This window comes from Rhinatrema bivittatum, chromosome 7, assembly GCF_901001135.1.
Source record: "Rhinatrema bivittatum chromosome 7, aRhiBiv1.1, whole genome shotgun sequence".
Lineage (NCBI taxonomy): Eukaryota > Metazoa > Chordata > Amphibia > Gymnophiona > Rhinatrematidae > Rhinatrema > Rhinatrema bivittatum.
Window position 1 is genome coordinate 188,748,912 of NC_042621.1, and position 21,232 is coordinate 188,770,143.

The following is a 21,232-nucleotide window of genomic DNA, read 5'->3' on the forward strand; positions in this document are numbered from 1 at the left end:
CCTGTAGATACAAAATAGGAAAATACTCTAGTATATCAGCCCTTTAATACTTTTGTTATATTTTGCTTCTGTGACAAACAAAATCAGGGCAACTGCCCCAATTACATTTTTTGAAGTAATGAAAATGTAGCTGAATACACACTAAATTCAACTGTACAGCTGAAAAGCATGTTTACTATTATTAGTGTATGCTGTAAGTGCATTTATTTGACATGCTAAATACAGCACTATGTACAAAAGCCCTATTGCATGGCCCGGCGGGCATTTTATAGCCCATATCCAAGTATATTAAAAGTTAGTATGCTACATATGCGTAATTGTTACATATTATGGCAATGACATTATTAGAGACTGCCATACTATGTACAAAGCCTATAGTACCAGAAGTTAAATTTCACATACCTTCTAATGCATCAACTTTCACTTCTGATCTGGAGCTGACGTAAAATATTAGGGGGTTATTTTCTAAAAGCTTATCGCACGCAATACGGCCGTATCGTGTGCGATAAGCTCTATCGCACGCGAAAAGGCCCTTCTCGCATGCGATAGCATGCAAATTCGATTCAGGGCGTCGTCATGGCAGGGAGGGGGTGGAGTCGGCGGTGTCTTCGCTGGCGGCGATAATATTACTAACATTATCATCGCCAGTAACATGCCCAATAGCACCACCTTTCACGGTGGTGCTATTTGGTGCGAAAGCCAGCAGCCGGCACACCACGGCCGATGAAATCACACCGCCTTGGTGCGAAGGCTGCAGATTTTCTCAGGCCTGCCCCCCCCCTTCGCCCCCCGTTTTCGCTGGATTCATCATTCTGCGAAGAATGATGAATCCAGCCATGACAAGTGAGCTGACTTGTCATGGCAGTCCATAATTTGATTCAGGGCTAGGCAATGCCAAATAGATGATGGAATCAAGATAGTAGGAGGTAAGACGCTAACTTGCCAGCCAGTCTTGGGGTGTTATGAGAATCCAGGCGCCTGGATATGTTAGCTTTGGGGAGAGGTTTGGAGGGGGATGGGCCAGATATGTAGACCGGGAAGGTAGCACTTAGCATAGAGAAAGCCAAATTATATTTAAAATGTGCACACGCTAAAAGTGACATGCTCCCTTTTATGTGGCCCTTTGATCACATGTACTCTGCATACCATTATTTCAGTACATTGGGTCACATACCATGTGCAGCAGAAAGTGCATTAAAATCTGTGTAGCAAAACATTATTTTTTTCCGGATGGGAGTAAGCAGTAGTTTTCTCCTCTTCTTTTGGGCATCCTGCTCAATCGGTACCGGAGCAAGGATCCAGCACCATGAATTTTCATTCACAACCAGTCAGGGATTTTTTTCTCCTATTTTATATCCCCTCTCAATTCACTTAGCCCAGTCATTGCAGTGATAGTTCTGGGTCAGTAGCCATGCACCAGGGCTCCTTCTGGAACCCTACAAACCTCATCCTTAGAACTGACCACAGGACTCCCACAGAAACATTTTCAGGGGGGAAAGAGTAGCATAACAAACAAAAAATAGGGGGTGTATAAAAACAAAATCATAGAAATAATAACAATTAGTCAACAAAATCTAGTGGGGAGGTGAATGAAACTTCCCGCCATCCCCTCACCCTCCCCACCCCTGGCAAGGATCCATGTTTGGCCACTAAGTGTCTCGATCACATTTATTTATTTATTTCTTAAAAAAATAGATCTTACCCACACATTCCACTAGTCAAGGTGGGGTACATAAAAACATGCATAATAGAAACAAAATCAAACAATACATAATCCTGCAATTATAAATACATATATAATAACCTTCCATGCAGCAAAACTCAATTAGAGCTTAAACCTGCATCTCTAAATACTTGCATATTAACCATCTGGTTACATTAATACCTGTGTATTAGCCTTCAGCTAATTTTTCGACAAATCAACATTTTGAAACAGAAATAGGATTAATGATAACAAAAATTATCATTAATCCTATCCGTCACCTTCCTATAAGACTAGACTTCCATTATTATGTTACTTTAAACACATATTGAGCCTTGAATTAAATTAACACTTACTCCTTTCAGTTTAAACTTCAAACACTTGTACAAAGAGTAACTTTTTCTTAAAAGTCTGTGTACAAGCAGTTTTCCTTAATTCCTCAGGAAGAGAGTTCTAAAATACAGGTCCAGTTAACTCAGAATTTCTGGGCTTAGTATCCTCAAGACATACCACCCGAGATGATGGTATGTCGAGAAGAAAGCGAGTTGCCAAAATCAGCACTTTGGGGGGATTATAAATCTTCAGTGAAACATTAGTGCATGTGGTCATATCTCACTGTAAAGAGCCGATGTATAAGCATGGCTAATTTAAATTCTATCCTCCATGTGATCAGAAGCTAATGTAAAGCATGCAACACAGGAGTGATGTGTTCATGTAAACTTTTTCCTGTCAAAATGTGAGCTGCAGTATTCTGGATTACCTACAGAGATCTTAAAATAGCTGCTGGTAATCCAATATATAAAGAATTACAATAATCCTGGCCTCCTAACACCATGACCTGTAGAATTGTATGAAAATCGGAGTAATTCAAATAAAGTTTTAAATTTCGCAGCATCCAAAGTTTGAAAAAAGAAGATACAACCACCAATTTATTATGAGCTGTCATAAATAGGTCTTGCTCAAATAATACACCATGATTAATCACCTGTGAAGATACTAATATAGTATGAACTTCAAATTATATATTTGTCAGCATACTAGTGAAAAGAGTTTTACTAAGTATTAGGATATCAGTTTCTGCAACATTAAGCAAGAGTTTGTTGTCAGTTAGCCACAACCTCACTCCCTTCAAACAACTTTGCATCAAACAGACTGCATCTGACCAAGTTGATATAATTGGGACAAAAAACTGCCTATAACCAGCATAGATACAATAATTAACTCCTAAACCTCCTAACAACAGATCAGGGCTAAGTAGATGTTAAAAATGGTTGTAAATAATGTTGATTCCTGTGGAAACCCTGTATTGAGTGAATACCAAGTGTTGCCCTGGAGGTTGACCCTTGGGCCGAGGTGGGGTTGACGCAACCAATAGGAGATATCCTACAGGTCCACACTGTCAGCAGTCAAAGAGGGCTGATGGACGGAGGCCGGCTAGCGCTTCACCAATACCAGCCCTCGTTCCCCGCGAGTTGAGCCTTTGGGTGCCAGGGCCCGTTGGACTTAAATGGGCCTCTGTCAGTCGTCATCGATGGAAGGATCGAGGTCAGCCCACAGGCAGTAACAGGAGAGAGTGGCAGTCTGTACTGGACGAGGCGAAGTCCCGGAGACCCGGACACCAAGAGAAACAAAGGCAGACAGGGGGCACCGGTGCAAGAACAAGCCATTTTTTGGGTTAGCATGCACTAACTCCCCATCAGTGTGTGCTAACATTTAAATGTTAGTACGCACTAACCCGAAATTTCGGGTTCCGGAAAAAAAAAATCCCGATCCACAGGAAAAATGAAATTTCCTGCGGCGGGCCGAAACCGAAGTCCGAACCAATAGGTTTGGGATTTGGACATCTCTAGTGACTAGCTGTAAAGCCAGAAATAAAGTTGAGAATTTTGTTTTTTCCTGAGAGTGGTGTAACTATTTTCTAGGCTTTATTTGTGCCAGCACAATGGGAGAAGGGCCAATGCTGCTCTCCCTGACCAAAGGAAAATGAGTTAGCCCTACTGTTTCTATCCGGATCCACTTTTACCAACTGCATAACCCATAATTTGGTACCCACTAAATACATTTGAGAGTCTATCCACCCTCATTCAGGCATAGTACTTCTCACAATTTTATCTATCCTGGAGGTAGGACTATATTAATATCATCATTTAAAGCTTTTATAATCTCATGGAATGAATAGGCACCCTGATGAATTCATGAATACATGATGATAATGACTCCCTCTACTGCCAGGGACAGCCAACACTGCCCTATATGTTTGCCTTGATTAGATTGTAACCTTTGTCAAGCAGGGACTGACTCTCTTATTTGTTTTTCTATAGCACTGCATATGTCGCATAGAAGTGATTAGTAAAAATTGAACCTAGGTTTTTCTGCATGGCAAAGCACTGACACTGAGCCAAAGGACCAGCTCTGTGTGATCACTTTCCAGTCCAAAAGTCTCATAATTAGTGTGTCATATAAAGGCATAGATAAATAGATATGCAGATAAATAATATGTACTAGAAAGTAGAAATGTATAACATAGGAAAGTTCATTTGCTAATCAGTTACTCCCTCTATCCAGGTTCCTAGGCAATACCATCATATATTTATCACTTCACTGACATGAGTAGCATCTGTAAAAGTGGCTACTTTGTTAGAGAAACACATTTCTAAGCTATTGTTAAGGCTAAGAGTGTGTTTGAAATCAAGTTGGTTTATTACAGAAGAGGACTTTGGACAGGGTAGAGATGAGAAATTATGACCTCCTCACCAGTTACAAATATGTTAATACAGTATTTATGGGTTTCTATCATTACATTATTGCACTAAATTCTGCATGTTATAGATGATAAAAGTAATAAATCTTCACTATTGAAATCCTGGGAAAGGAATCTGTCTTTTATAGTATATAAGTGGTCTTAGAACAGTGCAGTTTATTGATATATTTGTTTTGTTTTTTTTAATCTTATGTTAAATTAAGGCACAGATGCAAACCACTAAAATAGAAACTATAATTTCTGAAATCTTTCTGAGATCACAAATATTTTTTTTATATAGTTACTTATAGTCTCAGAATGTTACGGCTATGGCTGCTGTGCAACCGCCTCACCACCAGGGGTCCCTCTAGTGCTGGCTCTCCTGACAGGCCCAGTCCATCTCCCTTGTCCACTCTATGTTCTGGGCTTTCCCTTATAACCCTGCCTGATAGTTCCCTCGGTGCTTCGGCATCGAGCTCGCCTGGGCTCCCTGCTCTAGCCTTCCTTGCTTGCTGTGCGTGTGGTCCTTGGACCTTGCTTTGCCTTGCGCGGCCTTCGGGCCTTCTTCCTTGTCTTGCTTTGCCTTGCCTTGCGCGGCCTTCGGGCTTTCTACCTTGCCTTTCGCTGTGTGTGCCTTTGGGCCTTCTACCTTGTGCTGTGTATGGTCTTCGGACCTTCTGCCCTGCCTTGCTTACTGTGCGTGCGGTCCTAAGGGCCCTCTGCTCCACCGTGTGTGTGTGTGTGTGGCCTACAGGCCCTCTGTCCTGCTGTGTGTATGTGTGAAGCCTTCGGGCTCTCTGCTGTGTGTCCGTGTGTGGCCTACGGGCCCTCTGCTCCACCGTGCGTGTGTGTGTGTGGCCTACGGGCCCTCTGTCCTGCTGTGTGTATGTGTGAAGCCTTCGGGCTCTCTGCTGTGTGTCAGTGTGTGGCCTACGGGCCCTCTGCTCCACCGTGCATGTGTGTGTGTGGCCTATGGGCCCTCTGCCTTGCTGTGTGTATGTGTGAAGCCTTCGGGCTCTCTGCTGTGTGTCCGTGTGTGACCTACGGGTCCTCTGCCCTGACCCAGCCTAGACCCAGACACTGCTACCTGCCGCCTGCCCAGACCCAGCCTGGACTTTACACTGCTGCTTGCCGCCTGACCTGACCCAGCCGGGACCCAGACACTAGTTCCAGCCATCCCTGTCTCTCTCCACCGGTTCAGGCTGAAGAGGATACTATCTACCAAGTTCGAGAAGTCCTGGATGTGCGCAAACGAGGTCGTAAATGGGAGTATCTTCTTGCTTGGGAAGGTTTTGGACCGGAGGAGAACTCCTGGGAACCGGCTACAAATATCTTGGACAAGGATCTTCTCAAGACCTTCCATACACTTCATCCCGAGAAATCCAAGCCTTCTAGAGGGAGGCCTAAAGGAGGGGGTACTGTTATGAAGCGCGGCGGCGGCGGCAAGCCGCGATGAGAAGCTGTTCCTACCTGTGCGGCAGACCGCCGCGTTTCTGTAGTGGAGGAGGTGCTGGGTCGAGGGATCGGGGCCGCGATTCGCCCCGCACAACATGGCCGCGGCGTCATCCTCCTTCCGGGTCGCTGGCTCTGCCCCCTCCAGAGACTACGTGGCAGCAGGGGATTCGCTGCAGAAGTCTTTCCTGCCTACGATTGGCTCTCCCTTGGTGTGCCGGCTGGAGGGAACTATTTAAAGGCAAGGTCTGCTCCTCAGACCTTGCCTTGACTTCTTCTGGGCTCCTGGTTTGTTCCTGCGTTGGTTCCTGCGTCTGATCCTCCATTTCGACTCCTGTCTGGCTGCGGTATCTTCTGGTTCTCGATTCCTGACTGGCTCTGGTATATTCTGGTTCTCGACCCCTGGACCGGCTCTGGTATACTCTCTGGCTCTCGACCCCTGGACTGGCTGCAGTGTTCCCTTTGGTTTTCTGACCCCTGGACCGGCTGTGAGGTATTCTTGGTTTTCGACTTCTGGACCGGCTTTGGATCTCCTCTGTCTCCGCTCCATTTGGACTACTCTTCTTTGACTTCACGACCTGCTGGAGGCGCCAGCTCATCTTTACTTTTCACGACTCATCCAAGACGTCTCAGATCCCACGACCTGCTGGAGGCGCCAGGTCAACTTTTTCTTCCACGATTCCTTGGAGACGTTTCGTATCCTACGACCGGCAGGAGGCTTTAGCTATCTGGACTCCACGACCTGCAGGAGGCGCCTGCATCCAGATCTCCAGCCCCGCCGTCGGAGGAGAGTTTCAGGCGAGGTCTCGCCTTCCAGCGACCGGTCTTACGGGCCTCGCTGGACCAAGGGTTCACATCCGGAAGCAGAACACAGAAAGATTTGAGAAAAAATGGCTTTTGACAGAATGAAACTTTGCAACAATCAGGAATGTATTTTAGTGCTTGTAATTGGCATGATATATTTTTCAATTAAAAAAATGCTATTTGAACAAATAAAATGAGCACAAAACAGCCCTCAAGGACGTAGCCCTCTGTGCCTGCCTCTCTCTAACCTACCAGAAAGCTCTAGTGGAAGAGTCTGCCCCTAACTAAGCTTCTTCTAACCCTGAAAATGGAATGCAGTAAGCACAGTGAAAAGAAATTCAACGCAAAAGATAAGCTGAAAACCCAGAGGAAAATACTACACATTATAAATGATAATCACCTTTAGAACTGGTGGTGTGACAGTCAGTTATTGACTTCAACCTACGCTCCTTAGTATCTCTTCTCACTGTCTCGTTGTTGATCAGATGAGTGTTAATAATGGTTGAGGGATTCTAATTCTTTGTCCTTTTTCGTTTTTTTAGAGAAAAAGCTGCCATCAACAAAAAAGGGAGCTAGGAATGCAAATTAGATTTAATAAACATGTCCAGATTTAATTATGGACACCAGCATAAATGCATACTGAAACAAATAAACCGATAAAGGTGGGTGAATTAAAATGAAAAGCAAAGGCCTTTGTGAAAAGCAGAGCTAATGTTGTCTATCTGGATTGTAAGCTTCACTAGCTGCTGCTCTGCCAGACCATCCACCAGATCAAAGGGCAGTATTGACTGGAATTGTAGAAGGAAGACAACAGATTTATTTTGTTTGTTCAACTACTCCTGATGACTTTTCCCCCATTCAAAGGTAATCTGTCAAAAATATATATATATTCTGTAAACTCCATTGAGGTTTTCATGCTTCATTGTTCATTCCTTTTTTTTCAACTTTTATTTTATTTGACTGAAATATAAGCTATTTACATGCAACAGTACATCACTGTACCATGTACAGGTTTTCTTAACATCAAGATGACCCTACTTCATTCTTTTTAGTGTCGTCCCTGCCCCAAATTCTCCTGGACAGCAGGGTCTCACATGGAAGGTCATGGGCCATTGTTGTACCCATGCGCCCAAGTTCTTCACGCCCAGAAGAAAAAGGAAATCTTTCAAGGTCCTTAGAGTTTCTCTGGAGGTCCTCTGAAACAATTCAACAAAGGAAACACACACCACACTGTAAGTGTCAGGATTACAGTCCTCTTGGTTCTTCCTTCTTACTTCTATGGACTCTCTGGTTGAAAATCTAGGCACCCGAATAACACTAAACATATGGCGTACTCCCATCTTTCACTATAACTGAGTACTGTATTTTTCAAATAAAGTTGGTCACCTAGAATAAAATATTAGCAAATATAATTTCTTTCTAGTGGATGAGCTGTATCCTAAAGGGCCATAAAATAATTTATATCTTGGGGCTAATTTCAATTTTCATTTTTTCCAAACTTCTTGTCACAAGGAATGGATTCTTTTCTATTGCGAGGAAGGATAACCATCAAGGCCCAGGCAGTTCAGTGGACTATCCTCCTTTATGCCAAGTTCTACTGTGTTTGATTTCTGATGATGCTGCAGGGACCACACAGGACACAGTCGGGCCGATTCAGTAAAGTCATCAAGGGGAGATGACATTACTGAATCGCGCCACTTGCCTGTGCGCGCGATTCAGTATTTAAATGAGGCCCGGCAGTAGAAACAAGCAAAAGGAGGCGCTAGGGACACTAGCGCGTCCCTAGCGCCTCCTTTTGGCCTGGAGCGGCGGCTGTCAGTGGGTTTGACAGCCGGCGCTCAATTTTGCCGGCGTTGGTTCTCGAGCCCGCTGACAGCCACGGACTCGGAAACCGGATGCCGGCAAAATTGAGCGTCCGGTTTTCGACCCGACAGCCACAGGCCGACTTCAACATTTTTTTTTCATTTTTTTTTTTACTTTTTTTACCCTTCGCACTAGGAACCTGGTAGTTTCTTTCCTTGCCCAGCTGCACAGTTCATGTGCTCACTCCAGGCCTCTCTCTGATTTGGCTGCTGCTTTCTATATTGTCTTCTTGTTCTCAGCCTCATCCGCAGCCCTCTGCTGAGATGGACAGGGAGGCAGAATGGCTTGCTCTGTCTCTGAATTCTCAACCGCAGACACCTTCTTTTCAGGTGCACTTCCCTGCCATAATGGGTGTCTTTCTTGTTGGCTCCCACTACCTTCTGCCACCTCGCATGCTCTAGCAGCCCCCTGTACCTCTGGTGATCCACACCAGCTCTCTGCATCTTCTTCACTGGCTCAGCTGTTCTCTTCAATGTCTCCTGCGGCCTCTGTGAGGCTGGCTTCTCTGCTCTCACGTACTGAAAGCAGCAAAATAAGAACTAGGAGTGGCTGCTGTAGCTCTTTTTCAAGCACATCCCAGTACTACCATGGCTTCTCCTCTTTTCAGCAGTTCACATCATCTATAGATCCCCCTAACTCCAGGAGACTGCTAGAGGAGCTGGACAGTAGTGACAATGCCTGCCTCTGCATTGTGGCTGCTCCGGTCAGTGAAGGGATGCAGGGCTTTGGTACCACGACATTCTCTACAGAGGACAACAGAGCTTCTCCTTCCTATTGGGCCCTGCTATGAGCCATCCTGGCGCCTTGCAATCCAGTGCAGCAGCTGCAAAGAACTCCCATTCTGCTGTCTCCTTGGCTTCCTGGTTTACCAAAGGGGTCCACTGCCCAGACTGTCAGCCTGTCACATCCTCAAGAACCCCCAGTACACAGACCATCTTCTGACTGCAGGCCACAGAGGCAGAATCAGGCCTAGGTCCAGAATAGGGGAACTGGCTGGGAATCCCCCAGGTTCTGGAAGGTGAAGAAAAGAAGATGGAGTCTATGCTGCAGCAGTGCAGCGGGTGAGGTTTCACACTCCCCGCCAGCTGAAGAAAAGCAGATGGAGCTAGCAGAGCTTTTGAGGCCCCCACCAGCCAAAGACAAACATTTCCCCTCATCTCCCGAATCAGCCACTTTCCTGACTGCCCCCTCCTGTTGCAAGTCTTCAGCCTCCATCAGGTCAGGATTACAGAAACAGAGACAACTGAGGAAAGAGAGGAGAGATTTTGTGACGTGGAGGAGAGAAGGACAGTGAGGAGGGAAAGGGGGACAGTGAAGGCAGTGAGTGGGATGAAAGGGATTCTGTAGGGAAAGAGGAGGGGACGTGTATGGGAAGAGAAATAGCAGGGGAGAGAATGAGTGGTGGGAGAGTAAATGGGAAGGGAATAGGAGAGATGTGGAGGAATATAGCCCACAAATTCTCTGAAATGCTTAGATTTCAGAATTTACAGAATGAAGAGAGAGTGGGGGAGGGGAAGTGAGTGGGAGAGAGACTGGGAGGAGAGTATGGGGAAGGGACGGAGGGGTGAGTGGACGAGGGGTATATGGGTGGAGAGTTGAGGGAAGAAGCATGAATAGGGAAAAGAGGATAGTTAAATGGGTAGAGAGGAGGGAGGGGAAGAGAGAACAGATGGCATCAGAATGGGGAAGGGAGAAGAGGAGAGGAGGGTAGAGTGCAAGGGCTGCAAAGCAGTATGGGATGGAGTGTGTACTTACCAAGTGAAGAAATGCACTCACTAATTATTCCTGCCTTCTACCACCCTTAAAAATATTAATGCAATTGGAGGGGGAGAGGTGAATGTGTCTTGTCACTGGTCAGTAAGTGTTAGAGATAAAGAAAGTCTTTGGTATTTTGTGTACTCCATGGCGTGCACTTTCCAATCTTGTTTTATTTTTTATTATAATATGGAAATTACACAAAATAGATTTTTGTTTGGTGTAATTTATGACTGTGTTGTTGTAAGATGCAATTCGACTGTATTATAAATGCTGGGAACATGTGCACTCTGTTATTTTTATAGCTTTATGTCTAATACTGTAAATAAAGCTGCTGAACAATTTGTTGTAAATAAAAGGAGATTACACAACAAGCGTGCCAATTTTATGCCAATAGGAGACAGTTGTGTGCAATAAGACTGTATATCACAGCAAACAAATACTGCAGGCATACTGTATGATACCCATCAGCAGGGCAAACGTTTCTTGGGATATCAGAAAACAATTAGAACTCGGATATGTGTTTACTGTTTATCTATGTGGAATACACACAAACCACCGGATAGAACACAGAATGAGACATGATTGTACTTTCCCGATGGCAACTTCAATAAAATTAAAAATAAGTCCCAAGAACATCCTGTAACAAGGACAAGGAAATAGAAATTGGAGAACATATTAGAGAATTTGCTAAAGTATCAAGCATTAATATTCAAATGGTTAATCATAACATTAAATGCAAGCGCAGAAGATATGATTCAATAGGCAATGTAAAGAAGGGAGCATGCAGAAAGATAGATACAGGCTATTCATCAATGGCATGGGGGGAAAGTGCAGATAGTATAATAAAATGATAAGATTCTCTTATCTAAATCAGTGGTTCTTCTCAGCCCCAGTCCTCAGGACCCCACTGGCCAGCCTGGAATTCAGAATATCCAAAATGAATATTCAAGGCCATATCGAGGGACGAGCAAGAAGGGCAAGCATCTAGGGTGCAAAGCCCCTCGGGGCCAGAAAAATGACTGAAATGCAAGGATGAAAAGCCAGGAAGAATGTTGCTCAGCTTCTACCATCCAGGAGAGAGAGAGGGAAATCAGGGATCAGCGTGGAGGGAGATCAGAGAAAAAGGAGTGGGGAGCAGAGTGGTGGTGGAGCAGATGCAAATATGTTTGCCTTCCCTGGGCACTAAAATGCTCTGCCTGCATTGTATGCAAATGTATCTCATGAATATTGATAAAGGATATCCTGAAAACCAGACTGGCCGTGGCCAATGGGTCCTAAAGACTGGAATGGAGCACCAGTGGTGTAAATTGTAGCAGTTCAGGACAGAACGGTAACCCTACTGATACCAGAACTCATCTGCTGATTATTGTTAACCCACACCCAATTACCATCAGGTAATTACTGTTCTGGTGGAGCACTCTAAGCCTTACCTCAGGGCTCCCCAAACCTCTCCTGAGGACCCCACAGCCAGTCAAGTTTTCAGGATATTCACAATGAATATGCATGGCATAAATAAATTTGCCTAACATGGAGACTCAATATATGCGCATTGATCTCATGCATATTCATTGGGGATATCCTGGAACCCCGACTGGCTGTGGGGTCCTCAGGACAGGTTTGGGAAGCCCTGCTTTATCTACTATAGCTCTGATGCCCTATTACCATATGTTCTTATGCAATCTGGAACCTTTGCTTGCGGAGGGAGGTCTAAGCCTTGCTGGTAATCCTGGAAACCCCTGACATGTGAGTATACATTTCTAGTGGTTGTAGTGCTTTATTACTGTGGCCAGTCTGCAGGAAGAAGCAGAAGAGCAAGCACCATTTATTCTGAGCTCCTGTTGTCCAGCATGGAGAGCCCCAACTTACTTTCCAGCTCCTAGGTATCCGGACTACTACAACAGCCTCTAAGAGGATTATGCAGACTCAGATGAGAGATCCCTTTTTCCTCCAAGGAGTTTCACCAGACATGTCACATAAAGGAGTGAATTGGAATCTTCTATGATAAATGATGTGATGTGACTGAGAAGAACAGAAGAGAAACAAAGGAGAGCCTTGTTTTTTAGCTCATGGGGTAGGGAGTCAGCCCTGGGTTGTGATTTGCCATAACTGTGCTGAGTGTTTGGTGATATTATTTATAGTATGAGTGAATGTACTAACTTACTTCAGTGTGAATTGCTGCAGATGTGGCCTTAGTAAATATCTAAACTCCTGTGAATGAAGCAGATACAATTGGAACTCTTTCACTATTTTCAGCCTGAATTGCTTGTCTGGGATTTGATTCTTTAAGAACATAAGAACTTGCCACACAGGGGTCAGACCAAAGGTCCATCAAGCCCTGCATTCTGTCTCCAACAGTGGCCAATCCTGGTCACAAGTACCTGGTGGGATCCCAAAGAATAGATCCAATCTTTCTTATTCATAAGGCATAAGCAGTGGCTTTCCCAGTTCTACATGACTAACGATGGCTTATGGATACTTCCTCCAGGAACCTGTCTAAATGCTTTTTAAACCCAGCTATGCTAACTGCTTTCACCACATCCTCTGGCAACAAATTCCAATTGTGAACTGAATGAATACTTTCAGCGATTTAATTTAAATGTGCAACCTCAGTATTTCCCAACCTTTTCAAGTCCAAGTCACATCTTCATTAAGAAATGTTTGTGCACTGCAGCATACCAACGACTGTGGAGCAGGCAGTCAGTGCAGACATGGAGACAACTCATGTGGTCAAAAGAAGAGCTTGGGAAGCAGTGAAAACCTCACAATCTACCTCAAATTTCTAAACAAAGGGAGAGAAGGGGCAGAGATGCACATGGTCCCATCACAATGGAGCAGTTTTCTGGTGATTTTTTTTAATTAACTGACATGCCTGTTTTATGGCAGAAGGCTGTGGTGACTCCCCCATACCACCAGCTTTAAGCAGTATGGTTATATATATTTGTATATTTGCGGATAACTCCTGCAGGTTTTGTTCCTCCACTCTTTACCGTTGAATTTCCCCTGCTATCTCCATGGCTCCTCTGGTACTGGAGGATGAAATTCCAGCTGCATTTATTGGTTATCCACAGCTTCAGCACATTTTTCAGTAACACTTGCTTGGGTTTCAGCCATAATTTGGCCCCATTGTTGTGCATAGAGGCGTCTTGTCTTGGGGCCCCCTTCTGTCTCCTGCTGCTTTCTCACTCACTGTCCATACTCACTTTCTAAATATGGGACCCATTATCAACCTGCCCCAGCTCCTCACCTTGTAGATGCTCCTGCTCCCTCTGCTCCTCTCTGCCTGAAGAATCCTGTTTCTTCTCCACCCTCTCCTCCTCACCATGCATAGTCTCCTCCACTTTATCCCATTCCCTTCGTTCCTCTCCACGAGCAGACCTCCCCATTCTCCACTCCCAGATTCCAGCTCACTCCATATGCAGGAGAAAGCAGAAGTCCATGTGATGCGGGCAGTTGGTTTGATTAATTACTTTGGCTGCCAGAGCTCCTCCTCCTCAGAGTGAGTAATTCCCAGTGCTTTTCCCATCTCACTCAGCCTGGAGGTAAGACAGAGACTGGAATGCTTAAAAGGAAGAGGCTCAGGAGGAAGAAGAGGGGGAGTGCTGAATGCAATGTGTATACTTTCCCAGCTATCTGCGCCCTGTATGCTACCCATTAATTCCCACACTCCAGGACTGATGCTGCAGCTAAGAAAGAGAGACAAGGGTGGCTACACATTTGCTCAGAAAAGAGCTCCTGCACATTTAAGAGCCACCATTGATCGCTCTTGTTGCAGTGAAGTGCTGAGAGCATGTTACGCTTGCTGGCCTCGGAGCTCCCGCGGCTGGCTTCACTCACCCCACACCGCATCGCCGTGGCCAGATCAGTCCCGGTCTCCCTCGTAGCGGGGGGCAGCCACCGCTGACACCGACTTCCATCTTCGCGGTCCTGAGCCACCAGCCACGCCGTCAGCTTCCTGTCCCTGCCAGCGTCCTCCTTAGCACACGCACTCTTCTCTGATTAATTTAAAGGGCCCGCTGCACCCAGGAACTACTTAAGACAGGCTCATGCCTTCAGCCCTTGCCTTGGCAACAGGTCTGCTCCTTCGGAGTGCAAGTTCCTGAGTTCCTGCCCTTCCTTCGTCCAACCCTAAGGATTGATCTTGGCTTGACACTGGACTGAGCATCGACCTTGCTTCCCGCCACTTGCCTCAAACTTTGCCTGGATTTTGACCTTGAGCTTTGTTGCCAGCTCCGACCTCTGCCTGGACTCTGACTTCGTGTTTTGCTGCTGGCCCATGACCCCAGCCTGCTTTGCTTCTTCTCCGTTCCCCTGGCTGTTCATCCGCTGACCCTTTGGTGTGCTGCTGCTTGCTACGCCTCAGTTCCCTGAACTTTCACCTCCACAGAGGACCCACTTAAGTCCAGCCGGCCCTTGCACCCGAGGGCTCAACCTAAGGGGGAATGTGGGCTGGTAGTAGTCAAGCTCCAGCTGGGCCTCTGCTTCCACCAGTCTTGCCTACTGACGGTGGGGACTTGTGGGGCTCATCCCCACAGGAAGCGTCGACCAGCATGGATTTACTTGCCTCACAAATTTGCTATGTTTTTTGAAGGCTTTAATAAATATATGGATTAAGATGAATTAGTAGATGTAGTGTATTTGGATTTTCAGAAGGCGTTTGACAAAGTCCCCCATGAGAGGCTTCTAAGAAAATTAAAAAGTTATGAGATAGGAGATAATGTACTTTTGTGGATTGTAAACTGGTTAAAAGACAGGAAACAGAGAGTAGCAATAAATGATCATTTTTCTCAGCGTAGAGAGGTGACTAGTGGAGTGCCTCAGGTATCTGTCCTTTGACCAAAGGTTTTTAATATATTTATAAATGATCTAGAAAAGGGAATGACAGGTGATCAGATTTGCAGATGATACAAAATTATTCAGAGTAGTTAAATCACAAGTGGATAGTGATAAGTTTCAGGAGAACTTTGCTAGAATGGAAGATTGGGCACCCAAATGGTAGATGAACTTTAATGTGGACAAGTGTAAGATGATGCATATAGGGAAAAATAACCCATGCTGTAGTTACACGATATTAGGTTTCATGTTAGGATTTACCATCCAGAAAAAAAGATCTAGGCATCATAGTGGACAATACATTGAAGTCATCGGCTCACTGTAATGCGGCGATCAAAAAAGAAAACAGGATGTTAGGAATTATTAAGAAGGGAATGGTAACTAGAATGGAGAATGTCATAATGCCTCCATATTGCTTCACAGTGAGACCACACTGTGAATACTGTATTCAGTTCTGGTCACCACTGGAGAAAGAAAAGAGAAGGACAATCAAAATGATAAAGGGGGTGGAATGTTCCTGTAAAAGGAAAGGCTAAAGAGGATAGGGATATTTAGCTTGGAGAAGAGATGACTGAGGGAGAGATGTGATGGAGGTCTACAAAATCATGAGAGGACTAGAACGAGTAAATGTGAGTTAGTTATTTACTCTTTCAGATAATAGAAGGTCTAGGGGGTACTACATAAAGTTAGCAAGTAGCACATTTAAAACAATTCAGAGAAAATTATTTTTCATTCAATGCAAAATTAAGCTCTGGAATTCATTGCCAGAGGATGTGGTTATGGCGGTTAACTTAGCTGGGTTTAAAAAAGATATGGACAAGTTTCTGGAGAAGTTCATAAATTGTTATTAGTCAAGATGATTTAGGAAATAGCCACTGCTTATTACTGGCATTAGTAGTATGGGATCTATTTAATGTTTGGGTACTTGTATCCTGGATTAGCCACTGCAGGAAACAGGATGCCGTGTTTGATGGACCCTTGGTCTGACCTAGTATGGCAACTTCTTGTGTTCTCATGTTTTTATGTATAACCCCATCCCCAGGTGTGGGATGGACTCCAATGGGGCCATAAAATAATTCATAGGTTCTTTGAGGTAGGGACCCGGGCTAGCTCTCCAACCTCCCTTCCTTCCCAGGGTGAAGGCTCTTTTGACTGGGGGAAGAAAGGAGTCCTCTTGGGTCCCAGCTGCGGGGTAACTAACTCTCCTCCCTTGAGGTTATTATTAATGAACCTGGTGTATGCTGGCAGTGCCAACTAAATCATGGAGTCATGGGGTTAGTGTCCAAATAAATCTTAAGAACATAAGAACATAAGAAAATGCCATATTGGGTCAGACCAAGGGTCCATCAAGCCCAGCATCCTGTTTCCAACAGTGGCCAATCCAGGCCATAAGAACCTGGCAAGTACCCAAAAACTAAGTCTATTCCATGTAACCATTGCTAATGGCAGTGGCTATTCTCTAAGTGAACTTAATAGCAGGTAATGGACTTCTCCTCCAAGAACTTATCCAATCCTTTTTTTAAACACAGCTATACTAACTGCACGAACCACATTCTCTGGCAACAAATTCCAGAGTTTAATTGTGCGTTGAGTAAAAAAGAACTTTCTCCGATTAGTTTTAAATGTGCCCCATGCTAACTTCATGGAGTGCCCCCTAGTCCTTCTACTATCCGAAAGAGTAAATAACCGATTCACTGTGAAATGTATGAAAATGGCACAACACTGAGCCACAGCACCACCGAATCTTCTCTTTTACAGTCTCCTCCCCAATCTGTGCAGGAATATCGGCTGCTAATGCCAGGAGAGAACTTCTACCCTCCCGAGCTTTCAAAAAAACAGAGCCCCCTGGGTGCGCAGGGAGTCCTTAGACTGGGCAGAACACCCCTTCCTGCTGGCAAGGATACAATTTTACTGTCTCTGCACAGAGAGATAAACTCTCTCTCCCCCCAGGGGTTTGGAAGCACTGGAAGGGAGATTTCAAAGGATGTCAGGCTTTGCCTTTTCTCACAGTTAGTTGGTTTCGAGATTCTTCTGTTTCTGATGCAACTCTTTCCTTTTGGGGTCCCTGATGGGAGGGACCCCTGAAGCAGGACTCTTTGTGCTTCAGTCAGGAATTGACAGGGCAGCACTCAAATCTTCTTCCTGGATCTTGAACGCAAACTTTTCGAAACTGAAGAGACCACTCTTACAGTGGATCACTGGCACCCCCTTTCCTCACTGAGGGTATGGAGGGCAGGTCTTCCCTAACCTGCCCAGGCCCAGACCCAGGGCTCCCCGTTCGCTGGGCCCAGGAGCTGAACAGGCTCCAGTAAGACTCCTAACACTTAAAAGGTTACAGAGGGGAAAATCCAGGCCAGCCAGTGAGTGGACCGGAAAGGAAAAAACTCCTGCCGAGCCTGGTCAGGGCCACCAAAAAGGGCTCGCTTGGCTCCTCTGACTGGGCCTGCAAAAATAACAAAATCTAAGCTCCTCTCTACCTCTGAACTCTTTAGCAACCTCAAAGGACTGCCTCCTGAGCTATAGCAAGGGTGCGGTTATATAGTATTACCAGGGGGACGCCCATTCTAGACCCCTCAGAAGGAGGAGCTATATTTGAATGGACCATCCCCACTAACCATCCTGCACTAACTAGCTGACACTGAAAACCCAGGACTTAATGGTAACGGAACTGAGTGTCTGTTACATATTTATTAACAAATTGCTAATTAAACATGTACATTTTTAAAACTCAAACATGAATAATAGAAGCCAATATTCAAAAGATCTAGGTTCCTGTCTTAAAGAATTAGATGCCTAGATCTTCCAAAATGAAAATTCTCCCTGCCTAGCACCTAGGAAATAGCCTCTGCTATTACTGATATCAGTAGCATGGGATCTACTTAGTGTTTGGGTACTTGCCAAGTACTTGTAGCCTAGATTGGCCACTGTTGGAAACAGGATGCTGGGCTTGATGGACCCTTGGTCTGACTCAGTATGGCAAATTATTATGTTCTTATGTTCTTAAATACAGGCCCTGAAATTCAGGGGTGGCTCAAGGCAATCTACAGCCTGAGGCAAAGGATGAGATGGCACCCCCTCACCCCACCCCGCCCATGTTCCTCCTCCCTTCAGCCGCTGCTGGCCTGGCCTCTGGCGGTGGCAGCAGTAGCCCTCCTCCATGTCACCAGCTTGCCCTCCAGTGGCGGCAGCCCTCCACCCTCCTCCACACTGCCTGCCTGGCCTCCGGCAGCAGCCCGCAGCAGCGATCCTCCTCTTTTCTGCCACTGCCACCTGCATCAGCAGCCGCGGCAGGGGCAGGCAGGGTGAGGCGGATGACACAGTGGCGTTCTAAGAGAGGCATTTCTTTGTCGCCTCAAAATTCTGCCGCCTGAAGCGGCCACCTCACTCTGCCTCATTATAGAGCCACCCCTGCTGAAATTCAAAAGGCACCTAAATTAGGAAACTAAAAAATGGGTAGAGGTAGGCAAAGGCTGATTGGGCAAAAAATCTAGGCACCTAGTGCTGATTTTCAGCATTAGGCACCTAATTTACATGGCTATCCTCAAGCCCGGCACTACACCTGTGCCCAGAGCCAGTGATCATCACCAACCCCCCCAAAGCCCTGAGACTTAAATCACCACTTCCCTTCCTCCCTCCTGCCTCCTGCCAAATCTTGATAACTTAAACAAACCCCTCCCCAACCTCCTAAGCTGCAATTCCCTTCCTCCCATCCACACCCCTGTTAAAATGATGATCTGTTGACCCTCCACCCAAGAAGATGCCAGTAGGAGAGAGATTGTGTCCCTCCTGCATGTGAAGATAGAAAACTCTCAAGAACTATGAGCTGAGATTCCAGAGGGTGCAGGTGGCTGCAGGGATCTTCTTGAGGGGCCAGCAGTGCATCATTGTTCTGGTGATTTAGGATGAAGGGAATAATGGCTCAGGGTTGGGAGATGTTTAAGGTGTCAGGGTTCAGTGAGAGAAAGGGGGATGATTGTGGCTTGGGGGGATGAGGTATTTTAAGTCTAGAGGCTAGGAAGGGAGGGGATGGTGGCTTGGGTGGAGAGGGCCAATTGGGTTAAGTTTAGGCATCCATTTTAAGACAAGGCTGAGTGTTATAAATCTATCTGGCCATTTAGATTTAGGGGAATTTTGACCTGAAACTAGGGGCCTAAGTTTTTGGTTAAAGATTCACCTTGGCCTCCATGTTTGCGAACATGCTATTGAAATGAAAACTCTTTTAAATGCTGTCAAAAGCACTCATGTTGTGAAAATGGCTGAACATCTACTTGCTGTATACGTTTTCACCCCACGTAAGCCTCTGAAAGTTTACCCTTTATTCATCTTCAATGGAATATTTGTTCATGTTTTTTACTTTAGTATTTTTGGGAAAAACCCCAAGTCCTTCACCCTCAGATTTGTGCTTGAACAGTTTTTTTGAGCGGTATTATTTGCCATCTAGTGAGCCCAATTTGATTCTTTCCGCAGTATTGTAGCTCCCACTTGATCTCTGCTTTGACTTTCCCTTTCTCCTAGCCAAGGATTCTCTGTGCTTATCCCATGCTCTCTTTAATTCTTTTATAGAAATGTAATTCTGTCAATGACTAATTTCAAAGTAATTCAATCCCATAACATTATTTTGACACAATATAAAATTATGAGACAGCCCTCATATTCTTTGTAATTTATTAGCTACATTCAGAGCTTTAATCTTTGTGTATGAAATATACATGCAGTTATTTAAAAATACAACATAGGTGTTATCACCGTGGTATAGTATATGCACAGCTATATTAGAAAGGTTTATAAAATAGTCTAGATACAATACAAACACATATAATATCTAGTCTCAGGTGACAGCCCATACAATACAATAGCAGTAAAACAGAAGTAAAAACAAATAAAACAATTTACAAAAGTCATATTTCACAGCATACACTAGTAAGAAAATATATGATTTTGGACAAAGGTTGTGGTTTATTCAGGAGTAGGGGATATAAAGTCCCAAGTTTAGTCCATTGTATATTCCTCAAGGTATAGTGTTTTATAGATGGCCTGGCTAACACAGTCAATAAGCTTCAGATTCTTGCAAAAGCAAAAAAAAAAAAAAAAAATAGACATACCCGATTACATGATTGAGTACAGCTCAGGATATAATCTCTATGTGGAGAAGTTAGCTTCATGCTAACACAATTTTCTGGAGAATAGGTCTATTTACAATAATTAGCCAGGTAGACTTAGATATTACTATCTCTTACTTCTAAGAGTAAGCAAAAAGGAATGATCTGCCGGTACTTCCAAGTAACTGAACTGGCCATTTTCAGAAACAGAATAATTATTGTTTATTGTTTTTGATGTATAACCCACCATTCCACAGAACGCATTCAAGGGGAGGAACAATAAATAATTTAAAATACAATTCAAATATGTTATAGAAAATACAATCAATTGAAAAAAATACAATTCAATTCGAACAAAAATCCTGCATAGTTAAAGAAATATAAGTTGCATAAAAGATTCAAATAAAAGAAGAAGATAAGATAAAAGGAAATTCAGTATGAATACCTAATATTCAGTTAAAAGACTACAAGAACTGTCATAATTTGGTAATGTTGGGCTTACTGGTCATTGGTCTGACCCGGCATTGCACTTATGTTCTTATGTTCACAAGAGAAACCCTTTCCATATCCATACCCATGACACTAGAATCAGTTTGTCAAAAAAGCAGATGCCCAAGAAATATTGTAAGGTTCTTACTGGCATTGTACACACATACACAAAACAACCTGATATTCAAACTCAAAGTTATCTGCATAGTTTCTGTTTGAAGAGTGGATTGTTATGCAGACAAAAATTATGCATGCACCTTAAGTTGGTGGAAATGGAGATGTAATGTAAATGCATAGGTTTTTTAAATGAAATGCACACGTGATTTCCAAACACATCCCCCAACCACCCCCCAGAATCTCTTTTAATGCAGTTAAAAGTGTATGTATAGTGAAAGTATATGTGTGCTCTTAGTTGGCTAAACATCCATTTATGTGGATTCACTCTACCCATGTAACTCCTTTTCTTAACCAGCATGGATCCCAAATTAGACTTTG